The 12,216-nt window shown below is 47.0% G+C and overlaps 1 pseudogene; it reads right to left on the reverse strand.

The window, feature by feature from the left end:
- Positions 1–11,355: 11,355 nt before the first annotated feature.
- On the reverse strand, positions 11,356–11,834 carry LOC103800703 (annotated as a pseudogene).
- Between the last annotated feature and the right edge of the window lie 382 nt (positions 11,835–12,216).

Genomic DNA, 12,216 nt, shown 5'->3' on the forward strand with positions numbered 1-12,216 from the left:
AAATTGTGAATCCTATTGCTGCTGGTTTTTGTCAGATTTGGGCTTTCATTATGCCTTTATGTGTACTCCCTGCATAAAGGCATGGTGAGACCCCACTCTTGGGCAGCCTCTCCCACTGCCCCTATTCCTTGATGAATTAAGTCCCCTCCTGCCCCGGTAGCTCATCTCTCTTGCAGGCTGGAGCTTGCAGAAATCTTGCACCCTCTGGCTCTTCATACTTCTCCCTTCCATCCCTTAATTCATGCCATAATAGAATATAACATTTAACATAGGCCTGTCAGGTCTTTTTATTGAACGGGATACATCATTTTTGAAGTTGCTCTGCAAAAAAGTAAATACTTTGCTGTGTCACAGTCTGGATTCAAAGAAAAAACTTTTTTTTTTAATAGCATTATCTATAGCAAATGTTAAACAAATAGCCTTTAGTAAGCTTGATGTAAGCAGAAGAATATCATCCATTCAAGCTGATGTAAAACGCAACCTGTTCATTCTCATTACCCACTTTTACCTTGAGTAAGAATTTGGTCAGGAGTCAAATTGCCACATTCACTGAAACAGGGAAGTAGCACGATGCACTTACCTATATTGCAGAAGTGCTGTGGAATTGTACGAAATGTGTTGCTGCCACAGCAGTAAGGTTGGGTTTGGGTTTTTTCCCACATTCAGTTAAAACAAATATTCTCTGCTGAAATAATTATGTGAGAAAACTCTTCTGTCCCCAGACATGAGCTGTTTGTCCCCTCTGCTCTCCCTAGTAGGGTGCCTTGGGCTGCATTTGCTTGTCTCTGTGCTAAAGAGCGGAGGTCTACAGGCATTCAATGCTGCATGGCAAGCGGTGTCCCATGGCACTCCCCGTGACAGTACCAGGCAGCAAGTTTGGGCCAGCCCTCACAGGTTTGCCAGGAGGCATCTCTGCCAGCCATGTGCACTCCCTGCAGTCAGGCATGCACCCCTGACCCCCTGGCATGCTCCTATGGGCAGGACCCTGGTTTGGGGCAGCCTGAGCAGGTTTTGCTGCCTGTCCTGTCCAACTGGCAGTGCTGTGGCAGGTGCTCCTGTGCCCCTTGACCAGACAGTGTGCAGCCACCGTGCAGCAAGAGGAGCAGTGTCTCAGGGCTTGGCTGCTCCCATCAAACCACCTTGTGGCTGCTTACCCCCACCCACCAGCCCCACACTAGCGCCAGCTTGGCCTCCCCACTGAAACCGGCACACACAGACACACACACAGAAAAGGCAAGCCTGGCTCTGGCTAACACTTATGCGCCTTATTCTAGCGGGTGTGTAAAGAGAGCTTGCAAAACCTCAAGTGAGCAAGGGGCAGCAGGGGGTTAAGTGCATCCCAGGTGTGCCCTGCTGCCCCCTGTATAGGTGATGTGGTACAAAGCCTTGGCTACCTTCTCCAGGCGGTCCCTGTACTCCAGATTAGCATAGAGGGAGGGGGGAACCCCCTGGAAGCCGTGCATGGCCCCCCACCAGGCAGCCGCAATGGCAGCAGTGGAGTCGCTGTCCCCGCCGTGGAAGAATGCTCGGTGAGCCAGCTCTGTCCAGGAGTGTCCTGCACCCAGCAGCGCGTCGTACGCGATCATGGGGGCGTCGTGCCCACTGCTGCCCCCCCAGCCACTGTAGCTGAGGGAGGTGTAGAATGAGTCTCGCTCCTCCACACCATACTTGGCAGGGAAGGTGGGTGACGAGACCCCGTCCAATATGCCTCTCTTCGCCAGGTATTTCTCCCATTGCTCTTCAAAGTAATTCCTGCAAAACAGGAGACATGATGGAGCAGCTGTACAAGTTGTCCCACAGCAGAAGTATATACCTGAGTTCCATGCAGAAAAGCTGAATAGGTGCCACATCAAGAGCCCAGAGCGCTGGCTCAGCGAAATGGTAGGCACCCCCCATTTGTTGAACTAGGGACGTGATTTACAGTAAGAGGCACAAGGGCATGTTTCAGTGAGTTAGATTTCCCCTCCCTCCAGCCACATGGGAGAAGAAAGCCCAGCACCTGTTGCCATTGCACTGCACAGGATTCAAAGGCTCAGAGTGAGAACTGAGTCATCCTCCCAAATTCAGAGTACCTCTACCTCTGTCTGTGTGTGCCTCTGCACACAGAGCCACACGGAATCTGCAGCCAGATTTGATTATAACTTTCAAAGTGAGCTCAGCCCTAAGCCTGGTGCTGTTCCCCATCTTTCATCAGATCACGGTTGCTTGAGATGACATCTACCTAGCTCATACTGGATCGAAAAAAGTCACAACTACATGGCCCAAACACAATCTACCCATTTTTTTCCCCCGAGTTAGAGGTGTTCTGAATGGATTCGATCCCACAGCAGGCATGCGCTGCTCTAGGAGTTTACTGTCATGTGATTACTGAAGTTCAGAGCTCACCCTGTCGTACACGGGTTGTAAGAAAAATGTAGTGCTGTGAGCACAGCTCACCACTGCCCCATGTTCTCCTCCACGAAGAAGCCGGCGTCCCGCACGTAGGCTTTTGCCCGTGGCAGCACCTCCAGCAGCCTCTTCCCCCAGGCTGGTGGGGGCTGCCAGAGCCGTGAAAAGCGCCGAAGCCAGGGAGCCCAGGTAGCCAGTGGGATGGTGGTGGGTCATTCGTCCGCTCTCGATGCTGACTTGCACCAGGGTGTCCAGCTCAGCAGGGCTGGGGAAACGCAGCCCAATGCACATGGAGCGCATGGCAGCCCCACAGCCTCCTGCCCGTGGGCTGAACGGGATCCTCCAGCCATCTGGCTGATCCGGATCCAGCTTCAGCGTGTTTTGTATACACGTGACACCTGGATGGGAGCAGCAAAGCCCAAGAAAAAGAAGAAACAAACATCTGTCAGTAGCAAATAGGGTCACGTAGCTTGGGAACTGGGGGAAGACAGGAAAGTTTGTGGGGAAGAAAGCATTACTGTGCATAAGAGATTCAAGCTTCCTTTTAAAAATGTCAGCTGCCTGCCCACATACAGGCACAGCCTTACACTGCTGGTGCATCCTATATCCTCCCAAGCAGACCTGACAATTTCTGTTCGTGAAAATAATTAAAAAGTCTAAGAGGTAAGAAACACTCCACTGGTGATTTATTTACATTGTTTATATTTAATCTCATTTATTTAATGACTTAACTATAAAACATATATACTAATAGATATATTATGTACACATATATCTAGATATAGATATACATAAATAGAAACAGGAGGTTTGTAGGATTCCTGACACAAGGGAAGTCTAAGTAACTGCTTTTTCAGTTGTTTAGCCTCATTACAGGACCTTTTAAAGGCAGAGACCCCACAAGCTCAAGAACTTCTCCCATTGCCTGAATGATAGGAAAGGTTTTCCAGCTCTCCCTTCCTGCAGTTTAAGTTTGTCAGATGCCCCGCACCACAACAGCCTGCATAACTGGTGAGACCAAAGGTTTGTCCAGCCCACTAGCTCACCTCCAAACATAGCCTCTATGTAGTACAGTACATATGTAGGATGTATGGTAGATGAGAAACTCACCATGAGCCAGCAGTGTGTGCTAGCAGCCCAGAAAGCCAATCGAATCCTGGGCTGCATCAAAAGGAGTGTGGCTAGCAGGACAAAGGAGGCAATTCTCCCCCTCTGCTCTCATGAGACCCCATCTGGAATACTGCATGCAGTTCTGGTGCCCTCAACACAAGAAGGACATGGAACTGTTGGAGCAAGTCCAGAGGAAGCCACGAAGTTGCTAAGAGGACTGGAGCATCTCCCCTATGAAGACAGGCTGAGGAAGTTGGGGCTGTTCAGCCTGGAGAAGAGAAGACCGTGTGGAGACGTCAGAGCAACTTTTCAATATCTGAACGGCCTACAAGGGAGCCAGAGAGGGACTCTTGTGTTAGGAACTGCAGTGATAGGACAGGGGTAATAGATTCAAACCAAAGGAGGGAAAGTCTAGGCTAGATGTAAGAAAGTTTTTTACTATAAGGATGCCAAGGTTGCCCAGGGACAGGGTGGCTGCCCTGACCCTGGCAATGTTCAAGACCAGGCTGAATGAGGCCTTGAACAACCTGATCTAGTGAGGAGGTGTCCCTGCCCATTGCAGGGAGGGTTGGGACTAGATGATATGTACAGTTCATTCTAACCCTTAAATTCTATGATTCTATGAAAAACAGGTGAGAAGAAAGAAAAAGAGGGAAAGTAAAACAGCTAACATCACAGAAGGTGAGGAAGGGCACATCACAGGGTTAACATCACAAACTATTTAGTAGTTCAGAAGAACACATGTAGATTCCTATTAAATTATTCAGTCAGCATGATGATCTATAAGGTCCACTCCAACCCTTAAAATTCTATGATTCTCTAGCAGATAACCACAGAAAGGCTATAAAAGGTGAGGCAAACACAGTGTTTCCCAGAACATCCACCTGGCTTCCAGCAGAGGAGCACAGCCTGCTTGAGTCAGAAGATGGATCCATACATTGGATAAGCCCCAGCAGACCTAGCCACCGTGAACTGGTCTCCTGAGCTTGAACCCATGCAAGCCTTTAGACTTCTTTAACATCCCATAGTAACTAGAGCCACAGTTTTGTTATGCAAGGGGCTTCCTTTTGTTTTAAACCACCATTCAACAATTTCCTTAAATTTCCATCTAATTCTTAGAACAGCAACTTTTCATGCTCCATGCTAATCAAGATTCTACATAGTTTGTCCTTCTTCCTCAGTTTTCTCCTGTTCCAAGTTGGCATCCTGGGCCAATTTTGCATCTCCTGTGGTGGGAAGCCACACCATAACTCCTCCTTGCCTGCCTCTACCTCTTTCATAGGTCTATCTACTTTTTAATTAAATTACTCTGCTTCTTCAGAAACTCAGCTGTTAGTCCAACACATTCATAGGATAAGGCTGTCTGCACAAACACATCCAAATTTCAGAGCCCAGCCAACTTCCCCAGCTGAGGCAGTGAAACATGTTTTGAGAGCTAAGCCCAAATGCTTCTGTGCAAAGAGGAAACAGGTTTGGAACATTAAATCACCTTTGATTCTCTTCTACCTTGCCTTTTTCTCCTGTCTTCTCTTTTGGCCTGATCTGAAATTCTTGTTTTCCAGCAGAAAGGTAAATCAAGGGCAGGTTTCAAGCAACTTTCTTTAAGTTTTAATGTGTTGGACAACAACAAAAGTGGACTCAACAGACTAACCACAGTGTGCCCAGTCCTCTCTGAGATACACAGGGTAACAGCAGCAAAAAAAACACACACCCAAAACCAGACTGTTGCTCCTATACTTTGCTGCCTAACTGGGACAGGTAGCTGATGAACTTGCATGTGCTCTGTTACGCTGAAATTCAAAATAAATAGAATAGATGGCAAGGAAGAAGGCACGTCAAGAAACTTCACCTAACTCTCCATTGCCATTCAGTCACCATGGTCTGAGACCTTGCTAATCACAGCCAAGTACTGCACTCTGCAGAACTGTTCTGCACCCTCATGTACACACTAGGCAGTGGGACTTGGTGCATGGCAGCCTATTTTACCCACACGTGGCACTCACAGCACCCTTGCAGCTGAAATACCTCCAAATCCATGCACAGCTTTAAGACTGGCTTCTGGTCATATGCTAAAAATAACTAACAGCTGGCCACTGTCAGGAATAATGTCACACGCTGCTCTAAGTGTCTTTAGCGTCCTTCTTTTCCAAAACTGTTGCTGCATTATAGGCTTGTTAGATGAAGGCAGGATACAGCCCTGTGGGCAGTGTGAACAGTCCAGCTGGTCGACCAGCTCCCTGGGAACGGTTGTCTCAAACTGATAAAGCAGCTCAGTCCTGTGGCTGTCAGGCTGTTTGCCCTGCAAGCATGTCAGCTGAAATCAGCTGTGAGAATGGAGAAGGCCTGTGCCAGTTTCCCCCCCAGGAAAAAAATGGGCTGTCATTAGCTTTTGTGGATTCCCCACAGAGTGACCCAGGCATGAGCCAGACCTGCTGTTTCACCAGCCTCATTCATGCCTGCTCTGCCAGTAAAACAGCCTCTCATGTAACACCACCATCACACCTCTCCCAGCAGATGAGACCTGCTGGTTTTGCGGTGCTACACAGACAGACAACCCCCTGGATCAGTCCAGGTATTCCTTAACACTTCCTTAATCCCAATGATTTAAAGAGTGAGAATTGCAGTGTTTCTCTGCTGGAAGAAGCAGTAGGCAAAGCATTTGGTGTGGGTAGCACCCGGGTCTACTGGAACTGATTGCCACCAACCTCTAACTGAAGTGCCTGTGAGTTTGTTTTTATCCTGTCTCAAAGTGGGGACATGTTCAGGCCTCTAAATCTGCTTCTCGTGTAATTTATTAATTCAGTGCTGGCTGCTATGCATCAAAATTTTAAGAAGGATATCAGTATAATTTCCAATTTTATGATGATTAATAGAAAATTGAGGCATTTTTTTCAAAAATCTAACTATACCAAGCATTGCACTTACAACCTGCAACACGACATTAAAAAGAACCTGTCAAACAAAGCCAAAACATTTTTAAAAATCTGTGCTGACTACTCTCTTCGTATCTTCTGGTAAAAGAAAACTTCTGCCAGGAAGACAAGGGGAAGGGGAGAGGGTAAAGGGATTAAGGCAGCTTAAAATCAAAACTTCCATAACAAAAGCAAAATGAACTCTCTAACCTTGCTGGAACTTTGAGAAAAACATTTCTTTAGGACATGTCTGGGCAGGTTGAGACCACACACTTCAATCCTTGATAAAAAGTGAGATTGTTCTTGCATTAATTGTAGTCAAAAGAAAATGAGGAAGATGACAAGGCTTTAAATGTGAAGAAAGACTGGTTATTTTGCAATACAATTTGCTTGCAGATTTAAGCCTGTTCATATTATTTTAGAATGTGACTACTGATAACCAGTAAGTGGAAAAAATTGTGTCAAACAAACTAGTATATGACAGCTAAGACTCTTAAAATTTATGAAGTATTACAAGTATTATCCTCATGCTTTTAAACAGTTAAAATATTAAAACATTTGAAAGCCGATTTAGGAAAACTAAGCTGGAATCATGTCAGGTCTTCTTTAAAAAACAAGGTTTTTAAAAAAAAACTGCTGTAGGAGTTTTTGAATCAGGAAATTCTTGTGGCAATCCACCAAATCCTGGTTAGGAATCCTTTGTACTAACAAGAGGCACCTAAAAGTAACTTGAGGTGGGTACTGGTCTAAAGAAAGGAGAAATACAAGCACAAAGCAGTGTGTGAAGAAAGACAACCTGAAGAAGTTTCAAGAACACACATAACAGAGGTGAGTTAAAACAGCCACACAGTGGTAAATAATTCCACAGGGAAAGGACTTAGACCCAAAGACTGAGTTTTGAAGCAGAAGGTTTCCTGGAGAGTTGTACTATGAAAACAGAAGTACGTCCATGCTTGTGTTGCTGAATTCACTGGCTTTGCAATCTGCAAGGAACAATGAACTTGGGGCTGTGGCACATCACAAATAGCAATAATGGATGTAGGTATTAACTTGGCATTGAATTAAGATAGTGAGTTCTCTCCTGGGGCTGCAGACCTGAGGGACCCTGTTGTGGCTGTCTGATGACTCATAACATTCTGGGAATCCCTTTGTTACTGCAGGTTTTGTTTTTCAGGTTTGGACTCCCTCATGATCAATGTGACTTTCCCCCACTGTTCTAGGGAAATCTCTTCTCTGTTGGGTGAAAGTTTCCATTCTCAGCCTTCAGGGCTGCAATTCCCTGGTGAGTACTTACTTCAGCCAGAACAGCACTGGGTTATGTTCTCAGTTAAGATCCATTTATGCTGAACTGCTAAAATAAGTTATTGACATGTAACTTCTGTCAACAGGACTTATAAGTATGGTGTGGAGACTCCAGACAGCTTTTCAGGATATGGATTAGGTGTTCCTTTGGTAGTACATCAGTGGGCATTAAACTGCTAAGGGTCAGGATTTAAGCTCTCAGATCTGAGTGCCTTTCCTGTGGCTGCAGCAGGAGCACTCCAGAAGGCTGTTGCAGTAACATTCCCAATGGACTTCCATTTTTCCCATGTTATTTTCCTCACTTCCCTCCAAATGTTACAATAATGTGTCCTCGGATCCACTAAAGAATGTGCATTTGTTTCTTCAGCTAGATAACCTGACCTTTCCTTCTCACTCCACTTAGTGTCCATAGCAAATCTGCTTTCAAATTGATGTCCTTCCTGAGAGGCCCAGAACTGGACACAGTACTCAAGGTGTGGCCTCACCAGTGCCCAGTACAGAGGGACAATCACTGCCTTGGTCCTGCTGGCCACACTATTGCTGATACAAGCCAGGATGCCATTGGCCTTCTTGGCCACCTGGGCACTCTGCTGGCTCATGTTCAGCTGCTGGTATCAGCACCTCCAGGTCCTTCTCCACTGCTCTGCTTTCCAGACACTCTTCCCCCAGCCTGTAGCACTACATGGGGTTATTGTGGCCAAATGTAGGACCCAGCACTTGGTCTTGTTGAACCTCATACCGTTGTTCTAAGCCCATTGATTTAGCCTGTCCAGATCTCTCAGCAGAGCCTTCCTACCCTCCAGCAGATCAACGCTCTCACTCAGCTTGGTTTTGTCTGTAAATTTACTGAGGGTACACTTGATCCCCTCATCCAGATCATTGATAAAGATATTAAACAGGACTGGACCCAGTAATGATCCCTGGGGAACACCACTAGTGATCAGCCACCAACTGGATGTAGCATTGTTGACCACACTCTCTGGATGCAGACATCCAGCTGGTTCTTAACCCAGCAAAAAGTGCACCTGACAAGCCATGGGCTGCAGCTTCTCCAGGAGAATGCTGTGGGAGACACTATCAAAGGCTTTATTGGAGTACAGGTAGACACATTACAGCCTTTCCCTCATCCACTAGGTGAGTCACCTGGTCATAAAAGGAGATCTGGTTGGTCAGGCAGGACCTGCCTTTCCTAAACCCATGCTAGCTGGGATTAATCCCCTAGGTTGTCCTGTATGTGTTGTGTGATTGCATGCAAGATGATCTGCTCCATAACCTTGCCAGGCACAGAGGCCAGGCTGACAGGCCTGTAGTTCCCCAGATCCTCCTTCAGGCCCTCCTTGTGGATGGGCATCACACTGCCCAGCCACTAGTCATCTCCCTGGTGAGCCAGGACTAATAAATGATGGAGAGTGGCTTAGCAAGCATTTCTGCCAGCTCCTTCAGCACCCTACAACGAATCCCATCTGGTCCCATAAAGCTGTGAGCATCTAACTAGCACAGCAGGTCACTAATTACCACCTCCTGGATTACAGAGGGGCTATTCTGCTCCCCATCCCTGTCCACCAGCTCAGGGGGCCAGTTGTCCTGAGGATAACTGGTCTTACTGTTGAAGACTGAGACAAAGGTGTTAAGTACCTCAGCCTTCTCCTCATCTTAGGTGACTATATTTCACACACACACATCCAGTAAAGACTGGTGGTTTTCCTTGGCCTTAGTTTTGTTATTAATGTAGTTATAAAAACCCCTTTTATGATCCTTTACAGAAGCGGCCAGATTAAGTTCTACCTGAGCTTTCACCTAATTTTCTTCCTACATAACCTAATAACATCCTTAAACACTTCCTGAGTTGCCTGTCCCTTTTCCTGAAGGTGATGCACCCTCTTTTTTCCCCTGAGTTCCTGTGAAAGCTCCCTGTTCAGCCAGGCTGGTCTTTTTCCATACTGGCTCATCTTTCAGCACATAGGGGCAGCTTGCTCCTGCACCTTTAAGATTTCATTCTTAAAGGAAACAAAGGAAATATTTAGCCTTCTTGTCCCCCTTTGTTGTTAAGGGCTGTTTCCCAAGGGACTCTCCGAACCAGTGTCTTGAATAGGACAAAGTCTGCCCACCAGAATTCCAGGGTAGAGGTTTTGTTGACAGGCCTCCTTACTTCACCAAGTATTGCAAACTCTCTCATGTTATGATCGCTGTGCCCAAGACATCTCCCACCAGCCCTTCTCTGTTTGTAAACAGCAGGTCTAGCAGGGAACCACCCCTGGGAGGTTCCCTTACCAGCTGTGACAGCAAGTTATCCTACACACTCCAGGGCATGTTTAATGTCAAGCCAGAACATGTCTAGGTATACATAGAATTTCAGTGTATAAACTTTGCATAGGATTGCTGAATTTGAGTGCTCCCTGCATATTTCACGCTGCCTGCACTAGTCAAATTAGAGGCCCAGCCTCAACAGCTACAATTTAGATTTAATTGGAGCATCCAGAAGAGGCTGGGCCATGAGCACAGACAGATGGGATCCTTGGGGAAGAGTTGGGTCAGCAGGTCTGGGTGAACAAGAGGCTACAGGGATCTGTCGTACATGGTTTGGCTACTGCAGCCTGTCATGGTGCCCTTCCTGAATACCACCAGGCCTGCTGCTTGTGACACAAACTCAGCACCACTGTGTCTGTGCAGAGAAAAGGTGATGGAACTACAGAGTTCTGAAAACAAGACTGTGGCCTGACTCTCCTGTTGCAGAAAGCAGACAGGCAGAGCTAGCCAAAAGCAGACTTTGGGTTTAATAAACGTAATTATTCCAAGCAAGGATTTGTGCTTTAAATTTATTTTACATGTTATTGCACTTATTACAAGAAGTTCTGCATTCTCTGTTTAAATGTGTTGCTTCAAGACAGCATCTCAGAGCGTGCATTATACATGGTTGAATTTGTATTTTACAGCCACTAAGTGCAGGCATCCCCACTGCAAAAGTCATCATCTTTCCCCTGAGCTCATGGCTAGGCCTCAAACACACCTCTAAGAATGTTGTATAAACATGGGCAAAACATATCTTTTTTCATCTAGTTCAGAAAAGCCCAAATGTCCTGGGTTGCAGTGTGGGGGTTGCCAATGGTGTGTATTCTATTGTCATCTCCACAACCTGTAGGGGCAGGTGGGACAGTGATCATTCTCTCCTACTCAGCCCCATGATCTCCCTCAGGGGGCTGTCTGTTTAATGGGCTGTCTGGGACCCAGGCATGCATAGAGTTACATCTCCAAATGTGAGATGCTCCACCCCAGGGGGGGAGCCAAGCATTCCCATATGGGGGTGGGGAGCCATTCCCACAGGGATATAATCTGGGGTTTGGACCAACACAGAGCCCTTTGCCTGCTGGATTCCTAGAGGAGAAGAGCTGTCGCTGGACCTTTGGGTGAGGACCGGCTCTGCGGGATCACTGCTCCAATAGACCCATCACTCCAGGAGCACTGCAGCCACCATTACATCGTACCACTACTACCAACACCCTGACTGACAGGGTGTCAGGTTACTTTCGGACTCTGTCAGTGGTTTCTTTTTGTTGTTTTGTTTTTTGTATTAAATTTTATTTCTGACTTGGAGTCTCTCACTGGTTTGCTTTCAAACCAGCACACTAAACCACTTCAGCTTGCCTTATTCTGTTCTCTTTAGCTCATCCTGAAACAGGTACTGAGCATGGAAAACTTCTGCCTTCACGTGAAACACAGCGCTCTAAACAGCCAAAAGCAGGGCTAAGGCCAGCCTCAGCTCCAAGCTGCAGGAGGGACAGCAGCAGCAGCAAAGTCAGACAGCATGATGGAGAGGTTACCTGGTGCTCTGCCATCCATGTCGTTCATGCACTCCTTGTAGTGCTTTGCAATCAGGGAGTAGAGACGTGCAAGACTTGGGTTTTCCCCAGCAGCAACCAGGGCTTCAGCTGTGGCTAAGTGCATCACTGTATCGTCACTGACTTTCCAACCTTGGGTGCTGAAGTTGCCCAATCCCCCCATCTGTGCCAGCTCCTTGTGGATAGCTGGGCCACTCTGCAGGAACTCCCAGTGCCCATTGTAATAGCCCAGCATGTCACCGACTGCGCTCAGCACCACTGATGCCACGTACTTTTCCATCTCCTTAGGACATGTTTTCAGCCCCGCGGCAGCTTTAATGCAGAGAATACTACAGAAAAAAAAAAATGGACATTGAAATATTGAGGTGCTGGAGCAGGTCCAGAGAAGAGCAATGAGGCTGGTGAAGGGACTCGAGCACAAGTGCTATGAGGAGAGGCTGAAGGAGCTGGGGTTGTTTAGCCTGGAGAAGAGGAGGCTCAGGGGAGACCTTATCACCCTCTACAACTCCCTGAAAGGAGGTTGTAGTCAGGTGGGGGTTGGTCTCTTCTCCCAGGTACAACCAGCAGTAGGACAAGAGGGCACCAAGCTCTGCCAGAGGAGGTTTAGGTTGGATATTAGGAAGAAATTTTTTACAGAGAGAGTTATCAGGCATTGGAATGTGATGTGC

The sequence above is a fragment of the Acanthisitta chloris genome, unplaced genomic scaffold, assembly GCF_000695815.1.
Source record: "Acanthisitta chloris isolate BGI_N310 unplaced genomic scaffold, ASM69581v1 scaffold12244, whole genome shotgun sequence".
Taxonomy (NCBI): Eukaryota; Metazoa; Chordata; class Aves; order Passeriformes; family Acanthisittidae; genus Acanthisitta; species Acanthisitta chloris.